The sequence below is a fragment of the Haemaphysalis longicornis genome, unplaced genomic scaffold (assembly GCF_048455015.1).
Source record: "Haemaphysalis longicornis isolate Haplotype H1 unplaced genomic scaffold, Haemaphysalis longicornis Haplotype H1 scaffold_9, whole genome shotgun sequence".
NCBI lineage: Eukaryota > Metazoa > Arthropoda > Arachnida > Ixodida > Ixodidae > Haemaphysalis > Haemaphysalis longicornis.
Window position 1 is genome coordinate 83,390,805 of NW_027526460.1, and position 16,741 is coordinate 83,407,545.

Below are 16,741 nucleotides of genomic sequence, written 5' to 3' on the forward strand. Positions count from 1 at the left end.
AATGAATGACGTATACCGGCATTACCAGCTCTGTTTTAAATGCATAGCATTTCTTAGGCTCGCCTCTTCCTGCGTCGGACGGTGTCAACAGCTCCGCGTCCGCAGCAGGTGCGCCTCTCCTCCTCCCCTCCTCTCTCTCAACAGCAGCTGGCGCGCGCATGCGTCGTAGTCAGCCCGTTCGCTCCGTCGCGGTCTCGGCGTAACAGGTGCGTGATAGCAGCGCGGTGGGGCGTGGAAGGGCGCGCGCTGCTTGCGCATGCGCGCTCTCCCCCCCGTACTGCTCTCCCTCTACTGCGCGCGCTGCAAATATAAAGCGTCTAGCGGTCGCTCGTGCTTCAATCACTGCGCTGCTCCTTCCTTCCTTGGTTGACGCTCGCCCCCACGTTTACTCGTGTCTGCTACTCCAGCATCACGGAAGAAGCGATGGAAGCAATACTGCCTTCAACCAGTACTGAGGCCCCAATGCTCTGCATTTACTCGTGTTCCCCTCGCGGGAAGGCGCGGGAATTTGTTTTTTGTTTACTGGCTTATGGGGCCCTAAAACTGTTTTCGTTGATATACAAAATCACGGATAAAGGCGATAAATTTGTTTCCACAAATGCGATAAAGATTATTAGAGATGATTCCCTTGAACAGCTTCGCAAAGAACGCGGAAAAGCTTCCTATATTTCGGTTCGGCCGCATGTTTATTCCAGTCTAAATTTTCATATTGATTTGCAGCGTCAATGGCTCTTAGTCATCCGTCGTTTGGCATTATTCAGCCAATAGACTGTAATTACTACACGTTTTACTGATATTGAACTTCAACCCCGTCTGTAAAAAGGTCAATTAAGGGAAAATTATTGTATGCAACAAGGTAAAACATGTCTCTGTGAGAGTCCGAATGGTAAATTGAAATATTGCTGCTTGAATTGGACACTATAATCTTCTTTGCCATATCCAGGACGGGTGTATACGTAAAAAACAGACGCACGCTGCTGGTTTTGAATGGACTCTGGCTGTCGGTAAAAGTTTCAGTTGATTTGATTTCCTTAGTACCTATATTGACTTCGCTTACTGTAATCCCGCCTTCAAATGGTCTTACATTTCCTACTAGCGTACCAGTCAGCAAAGAGTCGCATGTGCGCTCGTGCAGCGCTTGTGGGGAGCGACCTGGACATGGACCTTGATGCAGTGTAAAAACTATGTAAAGAAAGGCACATTCTTCCATTCACAAACGTGTCGTGGCTTAGTTTCAACTGAGCGGACGAATTGCGACGGGTCTTCGGCGGTCGTCGGAATAAACGCTGGGCCGACTGACTCTGTCGGAAGGTCCGCGAGCTGTGCAGTAGAGCAGCCAAGCCAAGTCATTTCCTCCTTACGTCACACAAAAACGCCACAAAAACTGGCGAAGATGCAGAGAACGATTTTTCTACTAAATAAATTCGCTTAAGCGCACTCAGAGTTGCCGAAACATGGCCTATGAATTCCAGACTACAATATGCGTTAGTAATCTCACACTGTTTACAAATAACTTCAGTGTCCCTTTAAAGCGTTCCATTTTTTGCCAAGTACCCCCAAGCCAGGAAGGCGTCACGCCCGGCATTTCCAGAAAAAATGCAGAGTTGGCGGGTTTTCCTTCTTATCGTTGCAAAAGCGTAAGGGGAAACACATGGGCCAAACAGAATTTTCAGAAACCAAAAAATAAATAATGGAGAAAAATAATACTAATATGGCGAACTACGCAAGGCCCTGCTTTTTCCACAAAAATGAATATTTGGTGGGAGTAACACCTATAACCGTTATAATAGCGTAAATAGAAAACACTGGTGGAACAGAACACTGAAAAACTAAGAAATAAGAAAAATAGAAGATAAATAGCCAGAGTGATGAACCGGGTGACATCCTTTATATCACAACCATGCATATTCGGCAACAGTAACACCTTTAATCTGTATGGCATCGTATATGGAGACAATTGGTACGACAGAATTCAGAAAAACCACCTAATTCCGCTGTAAAGAACTCGCACTCAAAACAAGCGGCGTAAGACTGGTGGAAATAGAGTAAAATTCTTTGAATTTCTGCGTTTATTTTTCCTAATTGTTTTTTTAGAATTCTGATCGACCCAACATCTGAATGCACGCTTCTTTAAAATTAAACGTGTTACTTGCACAAAATCTGCATTTTTTCCGGAAATGCAGGGCGTTACACGTTTTGCTCATTCTCGCCATTTTTATTGGCATTTTGAATGTTCATTTCTAGAATTTATTCGTTTGTTCTTTGTTTGAGGGAGGTGTATCCGATGAATATTTCTGAAGATATTGAAATACTTTCTAATTTTTTTCTATTTCTATTGTTTATTGGGTTTGGATTATTCTTGTTTGACAATTACCTTTACTTACGCTATTATAACGAAGAAAGGCCAACTGCACTCTTACTTCACTTTGGGCAAATTGATCTTGAACAGACAGTACGCGCTGCCAACCAGCTGAGGAATGGCTGGTATCCTCTTTAAAGGGGTTGTAAGTAGTTTGAAACGTTAAAATAGCTTCGTCGTAGGCGGCGCTGCACCTGCCGGTGGATCCCGCCAACAGCCATGAAGCGGAATTGACATTGGAGCTGGCTAAGTTCTTGTTTGTCCGCTCAGACAAAAGAAGCCGTCTAGCTGAGCTGGGCGTGATTCTCCCGCTGCTGCTGCGAGGGCAAGCCGTTGCGCGCCGGCCGCCGGTAGCAACATGACGGCCGCAGCAACGTCACCTCAGCCTGGCTATAATGACCCCGGTCTTCTCTGTTCAGTTTCAAAATCGCCGATTTTTGGCGGTCATTCGTTGTGTGGATACGCAAAGTTTGCAGTTTTAATTTGTAGCTTTTAGTCCTTCTTTGCAGTTTGTACGAAAATAAAAGTTTCAATAAATTGAAGCTTTAGGCGCAGTTGGCATTTAAGGGATACTTCCGCCAAATACGCATTTTTGTGTGAATGCAGGGCGTTATACGGTTTGCTCATACTCGCCATTTTTTATTTCTGTTTTGATTGTTCTTTTCCTAATTTTTGTGTTTGATCTTCGGCTCTTGTGAGAGATGTATAAGATTCAAACTTTTGATTACGTCAAAGTTATTTTCACGAAAATATTACTCGTTTTCTTGTTTTGGCCAGTTTAACTTTGCTCCCTTTGCAATACAGCGCACCAAAATTATGGGAACGCGCAGTTTTTTGTTATACCACTATTCCCGTATGAGTCCATATTATTTGTTGTAGAGCGGCGACGGACAGGTGTCAATGGTGGATATTGATATGAATATTTCCATTGGCAAGTAGTCGTTGGAGGCCACTAAATGTATACAAGTTTCGTCCAGAACTCAAATTTCGGGAATATAACGCGCTAAAGCGATCTTTAGGACATGAGGAGCACCTTAGTGAACGTCTACGGGTTAACTATGACCACCTGGGGATGTTTGACGTGCGCATAAAATCAACAAAGAGGCGTTTTCGCTTTTCGCTACCATCTGTAAAAAAAAGTCACCGCGGTCAAGATCAGGATAGCGGTAAAATTATTTTTGGGATACGTTTCATAAAATCGAAGTGCCGGAGAGTATCCATGACACCTATTGAGATGAAACTTCCTGGGGGTTGCTAATGCTCTGAGGTCAGCAACGTCGTGCACTTTTTTTTGAAGGTTATAAAGTTACGATAAAATACAAGTGCCAGCCATTTTTCATAACCTCTGGTAAAAACCTTACAGTAACTCGAAGTAGATATTTTTATTTTTGTATAATTTAACTCGGAGCTAATTTTAAATACCTCATTATATGTTATACTCGTTGGTATATTACCCAGCCAGGTGACACGCTGGTGCGGGTACATGCGTGTTTTTAATTGTCAAATTCGCTTGTTTGGAATTTGGGAGTTTTCTGCACTCGCTCATTGGAAAAAATAGGACGAATTTTACATTCATTAAACCACCACTGATTTTATTCTTGGACAATATCTAATGTAGGAGGTTAAAACGAAACCCTCCTGTTTTAGTGGGAGGAGGCAGGCTGAAGCAGTCAAACCAGCGGCTTCTGTTGGCGCTCAATTAATGCTCGTCTCGGGGAAGTTTATTTAAAACCTTCGTTTCTTACACCAAATGTTCAATATTTTCTTTTCAGCACTTCTGGTTTCTGAACCATTCTTGACATTAAAGAATAAAAACAGAGATCACTGCTGGATTCTCTGCTCGGCCGAAAACCATCTTTAAATTTCTAAAACTTGAACACAATTCCGCAAGAACCGAGAGCGCACCTTTTCATCAAACTTTGCTGCTGAAAAAGAATAATTGTCATAGATTTTGTCGAAGTTCTGCTCCCGAACTGTAGAATACTATAACAAACACTTGCTGCACCAGTGCCTCAATTTTCGCTCTTGTAATAAGGGAACTGCCATGAAAACACACTTTTATTTTTATTATTTTATTTTTGCTTACATGCTTAAAAAGAAGCATTATACAACAGTTATTGATTTGCAATTTAAGTGCTGTTATGCTCCTTCTTCAGACATTTCTCGTCGAATACCTGGCGTACCTCAGTGGAACATTCTCCGAAGTAACGGCGTTTGCATTTGGTCAATTCTTGTCGAACCATGTCCTTCCCTACGTGCATTTCACACACAGGTTTGTCTGTTAAGTGAACAAAAGTTGGGCACGTATATAAGCAAAGCTAAAAAAGAGGTATAGAGAATTTTTGCAGCAATTCTTAATCAATTTCTGAAATAGGCCGAATATCTAATATGATAAAAGTCCTACGTATAACGCAACAAGTTGGTTTTCTTTTTTAGACTTACTGACATCTTCAATAACTTTTACTCTAGGTTGTGCCGGCTCCTTTTTAGCATCATTGTGGAAAACGCGTGCCGTATAATACTTTCCGAAATGTTATATGAAAATTAGGACAGATTGTTTCTTTTACTGTATTATGTGGACTCCGAAGTATGTACACTGAAAGATTGTGTAGGTAATATTAGGTTCATTTCTGAAACAAATGACCTGGTACATTAACATGCCTTGTAGAACATAGTTGCTACAAACCGTTCCGCATTAAAACTTCTCGATATCACCGCAAATAAAACGCATGTTTGCAGAAAACTACGTAATAATAAAGAATAAGGTGTATAACATAAGTGAGAGCACAGAAACGGGAATTTACAGCCCCAATATTTTCTCACAGAAAACAAGCGCGGTTTTTTCCAGCGCTTGTTTTCTGTGTGCCTATGAACCAACACCCCGAAACCTTTCCCCTTCCCAATACTTTCTTGTAGTGGAAGTTGTTACATCGGCGACGGCATCTCAGCATAGAGCTATGTCGCCGCCGTCATGTAGAAGCAGCGGGAGGTACGAGCAGTTATCAGAAATGCTGCCTGGGCGTTCGCGACAAAGCCGAGAGCAAAACGTAACTGGTTTGCTGCATGGAGAGAAATTAACAGTGACGATACAGGAGCCACACCCTTCTGGGCTTCCAGCATGTCTCGGCAGCAGTTACGCACTTACAGAAGCCTGAAGGGATTTCTCATTAGCCACTGAAATGGCGGAATTTATACACAGAGGCGCCAACTGCTCCTTAACAATTGATGCGAACTCCTACGAGGTTGTGTCACATGCTCCATCTCCTGACAACTCGTCCAAAGAGCTCATTTATATCATGGACCTTGATACAACTCCCGACACAGTCCTAAAGCGCATCGAGGATACAGCTAATGAAGTTGTAACATGCAGAACACTTGGAAAAACGGACACACTGGTGATCAAAAAATTTCCCCGCATTTCCCCGAGGGGAAGAATGTGAAAGTGCGAATGCAGGAGTTGAATTTGCGCGGTTCGGTAATGTTCGCGAAAGAGAGATCACACACACACACAACTACAAAGAAAGAAAGATGCATTTATTCACAGACACCTATTTGTGATGTCGTTGTACTTGATTGCTAGAGCGGATCTCAGCTTTGAAATTTCGTGTCAGTACTCCTTTAAGCGGGTGCATTAGCCCTTCTCACGCCCGATTCCTGGCCAATCCCCCACGAGGGTATGTGCCATGCACAGACACCTATTTGTGTTGTCGTTGTACTTGATTGCTAGAGCGGATCTCAGCTTTGAAATTTCGTGTCAGTACTCCTTTAAGCGGGTGCATTAGCCCTTCTCACGCCCGATTCCTGGCCAATCCCCCACGTGGGTATGTGCCATGTCAGCGGCCAGGCAGCGCGCGCCCATCTCCCCCCGTTGCCAAGGAAGACGAGGAGATTCCTGGCCAATCCCCCACGTGGGTATGTGCCATGTCAGCGGCCAGGCAGCGCGCGCCCATCTCCCCCGCTGCCAAGGAAGACGAGCAGCGCGCGCACCTGCAGCTGTTGCTACGGGGACGGACGGCGGTCACCGGAATTCAGGGTCACTTATAAAGTGCATTCGCACTTAAAACTGGGTCAAACTCCTGTCCTATGATGTCTACTACTGTGGTATCCACTTCCGGTGCTACATCTACAAGAACGGTACCGTATTGCCACAAATGCAACGAGACTGGTCACAGAGAAGACGTGTGCCCCTATCGCCTCGGACGCCCAGGTGCGGAAAATGGGGACTCGCTTTACCAACGGATCGGTATGAGTGCCACGCAATGTGGATGCTGTTCGGGCGCACTCACCACACGGCGGACAAGTCTTGCAATAAACGGAACCTGCCACCAGCGAATTGTAAAGAGCCTCAGCGCAAACAGCAGCAGTCCGCCTGACAGAACCACTCTTTCTCCCCTGGAATCTGTGGTAATACTTCGCACTTCCGCCACTCTCGCTTATCAGTGAGTCGCAGCGATAGAGAGGGAAGGAGCAACTCTAAGCACCTCTCCGGATCCAGGTTGGAGACTTCATAGAGGAGGCGGACGCCTTCCCGGGGCAAAACTCCAAGTGAAGGCCGGTCGGCATGTGCGATTAAAAGAAGCAAGGCAGCTTCATATACCTCACCATGGGTGAGCTGCGCACACATCACTTCGTGCAAAGATCTGCGCTCCGCAATCCGTCAAGAATAGAGTTCGGGAGCGTGCCTGTAGTGCAAAAGCCGACAAAAACGCCACCCTCACGATGGAGCTAACTAATAAGCTAGATAGACCCAGACGGAGGGCTGCATGTTTTTTATTAGAAAAATGAATTCAAAAGGGCTCTTCCCATCTCCGCATCCTCCTTGCCGATATTTACTACGTTTCTTATGGCACTTACTCTTTCAGGCTAAGCTTGACTGCGTCTACTGCGCGGCTCACCGACCCTCCGACAGTCCGTCGGCCGGATGCCAGCGAGTAGTCGGAATTCGTTCCCTCAAATAAAACTAAGCCACGACCACTTTTGAGCCCGGGAGAATGTGGCTTTATTTTGTTAGTTTGTGGGCTGTATAAAGCTTGGTGAAGTCGGGGAAGTCAATGTAGCTCTTTTCTATCACACATGCACTACCTATACAGCCTCAGGACACTTGGCTGACTTCGCTTCACTGGAGCCATTAGCTGCATATTCCCGTGCGACGGGTACGCTAGTAAAAAATGAAAGGCAAAGTAAAGCAAGGGGAAGTGTAAGCGAAGTTAATATAGGTAATAAGTAAATAATGTCACCCAATACATTTATTGTAAAGGAGTAAAACCATTGTACGGGAGGGAAGTTTTCCGCATGAAGAACAATCGCAGCGGTTAGCAGCCCTGACGACACATTCCGATCTCGTTTCTTGCCAAAGGAAGGCCGTCGCTGGTGATAGCGTATTTGTCGAGATAAGGGGGACGTAAAAAGGTTTTTAAGTGGCATATATCAACACTCTCAGTGGAAACATGGATTAGCAAAAAAATGAATGTCTATTTCTTGTATGAGGGCGGCTAACTGGGCAAGTTAGCGAATGTTCATGCTGAAAAGAGCGCATAAAAGACAAAGACAGAGAAGGAAAAACACGTACACGGCGCTGACTCGCGAATGATTCCTGGTCGGATAGTTTCTGCTTGTGTCATCAACCTGAAATTACTTTGTTTTGCCCTGAAATGCGGTGTTCTTCTGGAATTTTTGCAACAAACTGTAAAAAGCGACATGGACATTACTTCTCATACAATCTGGTTCTTGAGTTTTCAATATACCAATAGAGTTCCCTATGATATATTTGTTTTGATGGGTTTGTATATCTTGTGGACGTTCAGCATAACTAACCGGCATGTGGAACTCCCCCCTCGCTAATGAAGTCCATTTTCAGAGCAGGCTGCCTTCATGCAGGTCATTTACGCGGCCTAAGCAGACCCACCAAAGTGGCTGTACCTTTTTGCTGCGCGTGCCCGCTTGCCGGAGATTTTACGGAGGATAGTTACAGCTACTGTGATGTGTTTCTTCTTGAAGAACTTCAAACTTTTGTATTCTATAATAATTGTAAACTTTTCAAGCAGTAAATAAAACCATTGTAGTATGAACGTGTGGTCTGATGCCCTAGATGTAGTGTATCGTAGTAAGCAGGTTCGGTTCTCCAGATAAATTTATTTGCTTGTATTTAATTTTTGTTAATCCGGTGGGAATTGTCCGGCACCGGGATTCGAACCACGGTCCTTCTACACGCGAGACGGGTGTTCTACCTCTACGCCATCGCTGCATAAGCGTTCTACCATCATCCTCCATAGGGAGAGCAGTAAAATACCTATAAGGAAGGGTGTCAGACAAGGAGACACAATCTCTCCAATGCTATTCACAGCATGTTTACAAGAAGCATTCAGAAGGTTGGATTGGGAACAGGTGGGAGTAAGGGTTAATGGAGAATACCTCAGTAACCTCAGATTCGCTGATGACGTTGCCTTGCTAAGTAACTCGGGGGACGAATTGCAAAGCATGCTTTCCGCACTGGGCGAACATAGTAGAACCGTGGGCCTGAAAATTAATATGCAGAAAACCAAAGTAATGATCAATAACCTCGGGACAGCACAGCGGTTTGAGATAGGTGGCGAGGAAGTGGAAAAGGTAAGCGAATATATCTACTTAGGCCAAGTTCTGACCCCAGATCCCAACCATGAGGCAGAGATAATCAGAAGGATCAGAATGGGGTGGGGGCATATGGAAGACATTCTCAGATAATGAATAGCAGCCTACCATTGTCGCTGAAGAAGAAAGTGTACGACAGCTGCATCTTACCGGTACTCACCTACGGGGCAGAAACTTGAAGGCTCACTAAGAGGGTTCAACTTAAATTGAGAACGACTCAGCGGGCAATGCAGCGGAAAATGATAGGTGTAACATTAAGGGACAAGAAGAGAGCGGAGTGGGTCAGGGAGCAAACTGGTGTTAAAGAAATATTAGTAGAAATTAAGAAGAAGAAATGGACGTGGGCAGGGCATGTAATGTGAAGGCAAGATAACCGCTGGTCAATAAGGGTAACAGAGTGGATCCCTAGAGAAGGCAAGCGTTGCAGGGGGCGGCAGAAAGTTAGATGGGCAGATGAGATCAAAAAGTTTGCGGGAATAAATTGGTCACAGTTGGCACAGGACTGAGGCAATTGGAGAATAATGGGAGAGGCCTTTGCCCTGCAGTGGGCGTAGATAGGCTGTGATGATGATGATGATGATGATGATTAAATTTTTTGCATAGATAATGTTTTTGCGCTGCATTCACCAATTTACGCTGCATTATTTGTTGCAATAACAGCGAGTTGGAAGACTGTGTGCAGGCAGACACTGACGCAATGGCGTGTTTTTTTTGGCGTGGCATTGACAAAGCACCAACAGCTTGCAGGCACCGTGCCGAATCCAGCGACTGTCGGACTGGTTCAAAAGCGCCTCTTACGACATAAAGACGAGTCGGGCAAGCTCCGGCATTGCGTGTGAACCGCCTCACATTGGAGCGTCTTTGGGGCATGGAGGGCGTGCAGCTACTGCGTACGGCTCGGGTAGCGAATGTTACCTATCTAACCAAGCGTTTAGCCTTCCCTGGCCTATTCCAAAGCCGACAACATAACATTGCTACCCGCAAAAAACGATAATGTGGGACAGGAAGCCTGTTTTTGCACAGAAACAAAACCAAAACAGATTTGAACAACTCCGCAAAGCTAAACCACAACTACATTCGAATGCATATGCATGTTGCCAATAGTAGTAAACTTTTGCCAAAAAGTTACACTCTTAGACGAGTGTGTGCAAATAATTTAGCATCTTAGACATCGGGAAATCGCATCGCAAGACAAATCAGCGTCAGTGGTGGAGTGATTGGCCGCTGCTGCGGCTAATGCCAGATGGTATTTTTTCTTTCGGGTTTTATAAAATAAATATTGAATTATCAGCCAGATAAGCGATGAAAAGTGTTTATATGAGCGGGCCTATGCAATTCGAACAGAAATATAAGTTTGACATTTTGATTTTAGTATCGCTTTAAGTTAACACTAGAGTTATTTTTAACTTTGTGAGATTACTTGCGCAGATTAATACATGTAGTCTAAAAACCATGTCTAGACTACTCTAGGTACGTTTATGTGATTGTATTTAAAAGGGTAATTATTTACGAGCTGATGCTCTTTTTGCATGGTCCTTCCCATTTCCCTCGACGTTTGCTGTGAGGCGAGCATGTCTTGCAATGCAATTTGACGATGTTTAACATTTCAAATTCATGCATACGCTTTGAGTATTTTTAAATGCTAGCTTTCCTTCAGGAAAAAGGCGTCGTGCTATTGGCAACAAATGCAAGTGTCAGAATGTAGGGATTCTTGTTTATTTTCGGGGAGTTATTCAAACAAGGGTCGGTTTCGGCTCTGCCGTGCAACCCGTGCATGGCTTCCGACGTTACCTGCGATCCCGCATCATCCATAGTCCGTGAATCGTAATTACCCACTATTCCCATGTTGTTGACTACAGAGATGGGCCCGACATACCTCCTGGAACTGCCTCTAGCTCGCAAGTATCGTTGCATGCTGTGAGAGAGTCGACCCGAGTTGGAATCGGTGGCTGAACTTAGTGCTGCAGTTTAAGTGAGATAGTGAGCCGCGGGATGTTTCTCCCGCAACTTAGCAGATCACCTACACGTCTTTTCCCCGTAGTATGCACCGCGTAGTAAAAGGCGTCTTTACACTAAACGCCCCGTCGTCCAATCTGAAAACAATTCCCATGGAGTGCTATTTTAAACCCACGGAGTGCTACGCCACCCGTGTTGCGCTTCATCGGATTGGGGAACGAGAACATGCCACGAGGCTTATACAAACAACAAATGTATGTGTCACGTCCCCCCCCCCCCCGTTATGTCGACCATTTCTATTGATTTCTTGGATTGCAGTACTGCGATCTGCTAAGATTGGCGTTCCGTGAATACTGTTTCTGTGTTACGCCTACCCCTAATCCCCGCAAACATCCAATGAGCAGCTACTGCATTCCTTCAGGCCGTATCACCGGTCTGCTATTTCACCCTGCGACAATTGCTTTTGGCACCAAAGTTTTAGGGTTAATCATAGAATCTTCAGTTGATTTCGTTTCCTTTATTGCATCGACTACCTTCGCTTTTAATTGGGTTTAGATTGTCTACAAGCCTACCAGTCGTACAGGCATATGCAGCTTACACCTTCACTGCAACGAAGCCACAAAAGCATAGCTCAATTATTTGGCACGATACTGCCTCGCTACAATTCGGGCTAGAAGGTTTATCCGGTCTATTTCTGCAGTCATCAACATGGGAATAGCGGGTCATTGCAATTCGCTAAGTGCGGCTAGTGCAAGATCACGCATGATGATGATGAATAAAAACTTTATTGTCGTCTCTGTTAGGACGGAGTCACTGCTTGGGAGTGGCAGTGTCCTCGTCCCTTCAAATTCATAGGCCAAGGGCGTGTTGCACGGCGGAACCGAAACCGAACTAATTCGAACCACTGCCTAAATCTTAAATAACAAATGATAAATTCCGAAAGTTATACTTGTTGCCAATACACGAAAGTTTTTCATAAAAAACGATTTCACAAACGCAGTTGCGTACCAATCAACTTGCGAATCTTGGTCATCATTCATAACATCGCGGAATGAGCTCGCGCCATTTGGCGTAACTCCCAGAGATATTGCAGCCATCGTCGGCGTCGCTGGTGGCTTCTACTTTGTCTTTATATTTAAAACAATGAGTTAGCACCAGGATAAACGACGAAATCAAGTTTGTTTAAGCCCGACTACAGTATGCAAACCCAAACCCAAATTGAAGAGAGTGGTTGAATACGGCTTAGTGGAGTGTTGGTGAAATTCCCACCCTTTATTCTTTGTGGCGTACATAACGGTCATTGGACTCTTCATGGGCTCCACTTTCACCAAGCAGTTCAATGATTCTGCAAAACTCAAGAAGTGTGGGATTGGCGTGACCCTTCGGCCTGAGGGTCAGAATAGTGCAACGGCATTGTTGCCTTTGCAAACTTTGATATAACGAATGTATTCGTGTAACAATTTCTCTTTAAACCATTTTTTTCTGTATCCTATGGCAGATCAGTGCATAAATAAGGTACAGCGCTACGGAGTAAAAAGTTTTGGCTTGCTTTTTGGCACCAAAAGCAGCTTTTTCCTTCAAGTAAAAATTCGATTATGAGAATGATACTGTACGTGAGCACAAACGTTCATCTGTTTCGTCTGTAAGGCGGATAGAATATCAATTAGGCGCCATAAAGGAGCCAATTCTCTACCCCCTCCCTACCACTGTCGCCAAAGCCTTATGTCGTTTACTCGGAAATTCCAAGTTTGGACTCAATTTTACCCCTGTGTAAACATTTGATATCCCAAGACCACTTTGCACCTTCCGCACATACAACAGACTACAACTGCACCATGCTGAGCAGCTTTACTTGAAACGACAGAGCGATAGAGTGACTGCGCTTGATGCTGATGCTCCAGATATTCAATAATTTCTTATGATATTTGTCGACCTGCTTTTGTCTGCAAGCTTATTCCCGTCAAACCTATTCCGGTGAAGCATATCTTGAAGCACCTTGTGGTGGTGCGGCGGTTAACTCGGTTGTCTACCTAACGCGTTGTTTGCAAAAAAAATGACAAGTGCAAGAAATTTGTATTCCTAGCCAACGGGCTTTAAATGGTGTAGTTTATGGACGCCATTCTTCCGTGTATTAATTGATACGACAAAACTGTGTCTGAGAAACCGAAAAGATGGGGCCCTGACGAGTTATAGCACTGAAAACTAAACCTAATTGTCCGTTTTGGTAACAAACGATACTGCTCAAATTGACGATAACATTGCTGCACAACCCCTCGTTGCAACAGGTTACACTGACGCTTAAACGAGTGCTGTATGCAAAAACTAACAAAATTGTCAAAAGGCTCATTTATATTTTGTGCGGTAAATTTTGAGCCACTATCATCACTACTATCACTATCCGCTTTATCCTATCCGCTTTATACCCATCACTATCCGCTTAATCCAAGTGAGTACACTAGATCTCTGTTACTGTTAAACCTTTTGTCTCCGTGTGCTTTTTATCTCTATGATAATTCAGGCTCGATTGTGTCCTCTCTCTTGGCGGATGTTTCAACTCGCTGATTACGCGACTGATTGGATCTTCCGACTCTTTGGATCTCCCCTTGCGTTGGACCTTAAGGTGCTTTTTATCTCTATGATAATTAAGGCTCGATTGTGTCCTCTGTCTTGGCGGATGTTTCAACTCGCTGATTACGCGACTGATTGGATCTTCCGACTCTTTGGATCTCCCCTTGCGTTGGACCTTAAGGCAACAAGGGTGCCTCTTCGATCACATCGGCCAGCCTGAGCTCCGGCGAGTCATGAACGTGGTCATCCCCACCGTCGTTTCCCCAGCCTACGAGCAGCCGATGCCTTCCCACGTGACCAGCCGCGACCCTGCAAGATGACGATGCCGATACATTGCTCAGCTGTCTACCTCACTGATAGGCTTTCTACTCTGCTAAGCTGCATCGGTGGTTATCGCTGTCCTGGGGACGATGCTCACCGAATTGGGGGCACAACTTTTACACTCCTTTAATCTCTAATTCGCATTGCCACCGCACCTAAATATTTACTTGGACTGTACCGAGATGGCCGCGTTTCACGTGGGAGAAATTTCACGAGATGACGAAGAAGGGGGAAGTTAGGCATGCCGTATGGCCCCGTAGATCGACGACGACGAAGCTGTAGTCGGGGCAGCCAGCACAGGATGCATTATGGCCGCTGGGTAATCGCTCCTCTCATCATGTAAATACGTAAATATCCTGGGTAGGCGATGCCCACAAGAGGAAATTCGTTTACCCGGGATATTCGGCGACAGTATGGCAGTTTGACTGTTTTGTTATCCTGTAGGACGACAACGCTCGCATTTTACGAACTGGCTTTTGACGCATGGCCACTGCTTTCGACGCAAGATTTTATGGTTCATTTTATCTCCCTTTCATAGCCACGTACATGAGTGCTTGCGTGGTATCGTGACGTGAAAGGCCGAAACACCGCTTCTGCCTCCCAGTGTAACTACCGGCCTAGAACCCACCACCAGGTTTCGTGGCCACAAAAGCTAGGTTCGTAACAGCTCTGCGTTGCCCTACAGCCAGGAAAAGGCATGCAGATCACCCCCCCCCCCCTGCTTAAAAGATGAGGCTGAACGGAGCGCTCTTAGGACACTGTAATAAGCTGCAGGTATACCGACTTCGGGGCATTCAAGACCAGTTGTGGCAGAAATTTAGCGTAATGCACTATTGTTATAGCTTGAATATGACCTCTTAAAGCTGACAACCCTTGGTCACAAGGCCAGTTTTCATTTACCGAGGATATTCTCATAATTCCCTATTTCCCTTAAGGAGATTAACAAATACGTGCCTCAACTTATCTTGCGTCGTCAGAGGTGGAATATAGACCCAACACCGGATAGCCAAAGCAGTGTCAAGAGTGCCGACCCACCTTTCCCGAAATTCATACAATGGCTGTAACTATTCCCTCCTAATTTTAAGTTCAACACAATGAAGCGCTTGCGCTGACCGCCCCTTTCCAGCTGTTCATGGATAGCTGAGTGAAGATAACTATATTTCTAGCACCTCCAACACCCTCAAAGAAGTTGCAGAGGACATCGACGTTTCGGCTCTGAAGAAACACTTTCAGAGAGACAACTTCTAACAGCAAAGCTGTTGGGCAAATCGGCTATCTAGATATCCTTTATCTATAGTTCATCTTTGTACATCTAGATCTGTGGGTATATATGTCGGTTTATATCCTGCACAGGATTTGCCATTTTTTGTAATTGAAATCCCCACGTGGCACCGGGAAGGGTGGTGTTCTTGTGTGCACGGAATGAGGATACAATTTTTTTCTAGGGAGGGGACTGTGATAATAGGGGTAAACACGGAGCAAGGTAGACGAGTTTCCGCATGCCTCGGCAAGCTCCCCCGCCTTTTTCCAGCCTCTTGAATCCGGTTGTAATCTGATATGTTTTATCATTGCGAGAAGAAGAACCTCCTCAAACGTTTAGGTGTTCGGCCTGCGGCCGAAACAATCATGACTTTTCGGGCGGCTGTAATGATGAATAAGCATATATTCGATAGTTCCGCTAGGCGTACCGCCGCAAGGATGGGTCAGACTTTTTGCCCTTCCTGCGTGTATGAAGCCAATGATTTCGCAGCGATTTTAATTGAGCGGTAGAATATTACTCAAATGATTGCCGTCGTACTTTGGAACGTCCCGGTTCCGGCTTATACTGCGTTTTCATAAGTTTAGAGCTTTCCTGGAAGGAATTCCATACTGGCTTATCGTGTGTACTTGCTGGAGTTCGGGTATATGTTTTTTAGGGGGAGGGGTTTATAGAACGGCGCTGGATTGGTGACAACTGCATTCTGGTGTCAAAATGTTTTGTTTCTGTGAATTGGAGCCTGTATTTCGTAGTGTGATTGGTCCGAATATTGCTTTTTCTCAGACGTTCGTTTTTTGCAAGAAGAAAATCTGCATTATTTCTTCAAAGCTACTCTATGACACAATGTAGAGACCCTTGTACTGACAATAAAAAGTTGGAGGTAGAAAGTTGCCATGCATGCTGCAGTGATATGCTCCCTTAATCAGTGCGAGTCGGTTTCACGTGTGGCATTCTGTACGATACCTGGCTAACCATCAGCGCCCGCATCATTTTTTTACAATGCAGCCCAAAAGGTGAAAGATTTCTGGTATTGTAGCGGTTTTGAGATAGGCTCTGCGGCTTCTCAGTAGTGGCATCACTAGCATTCTTACGGGACTGTCAGCAGATATCCCATGCTGACCTATTTCAGCTCTGTTTTATAAATTGGCCGTGTCGCGCCACCCATAGTTTGCCCGACACAGCTTGCGAAGGTGACAGTGCCGCGGAAAGTTTGAAAGCGATTTTAAAATTTCTGTAATTAAAGGCTATATACTTGGTTTTATATCTTATGTGCTGTCTGGGATGATAAAATGCCTGCAGAGTTGAGGCTCTGACATCACGTAAACGGTGTTGTTGTAAGATCGCGTTTAAGGTACCTTTCTGAAATTTGCGGTAGATTTGCTGGAAGATTTGTAAAAATATTACAAACTCAGTCGGAGCAGAAAGCGTTGAGTATACTGCTACATCAATCTAAATATATTTCTGAACAGCGGCTTTGGGCAAATCTTATGTACTCATCAAGTGTTTCCCTATATGTTTCTAAGCGTACTGTATGCGAGATATTCATCAAAGTTTCACCGATAACGTTTCCAGCCCAAAGCATGGTGCCTCAAATAAAACTATCATAGATGTTATATACTTTTGTATAATCTGCCCGCGGCTTGCAACCTCCT

At 44.8% G+C, this 16,741-nt stretch overlaps 1 long non-coding RNA gene across 1 annotated transcript in view; it reads right to left on the minus strand.

Annotated features, from left to right (window-relative positions):
- Window positions 1-4,445: 4,445 nt before the first annotated feature.
- Window positions 4,446-16,741, minus strand: part of LOC144153644 (uncharacterized) — a 76,007-nt gene continuing 63,711 nt past the window's right edge. Inside the window, exon 5 of the long non-coding RNA XR_013319345.1 lies at window positions 4,446-4,637. This is a non-coding gene — a long non-coding RNA (uncharacterized LOC144153644). The remainder of the gene's footprint in view (window positions 4,638-16,741) is intronic.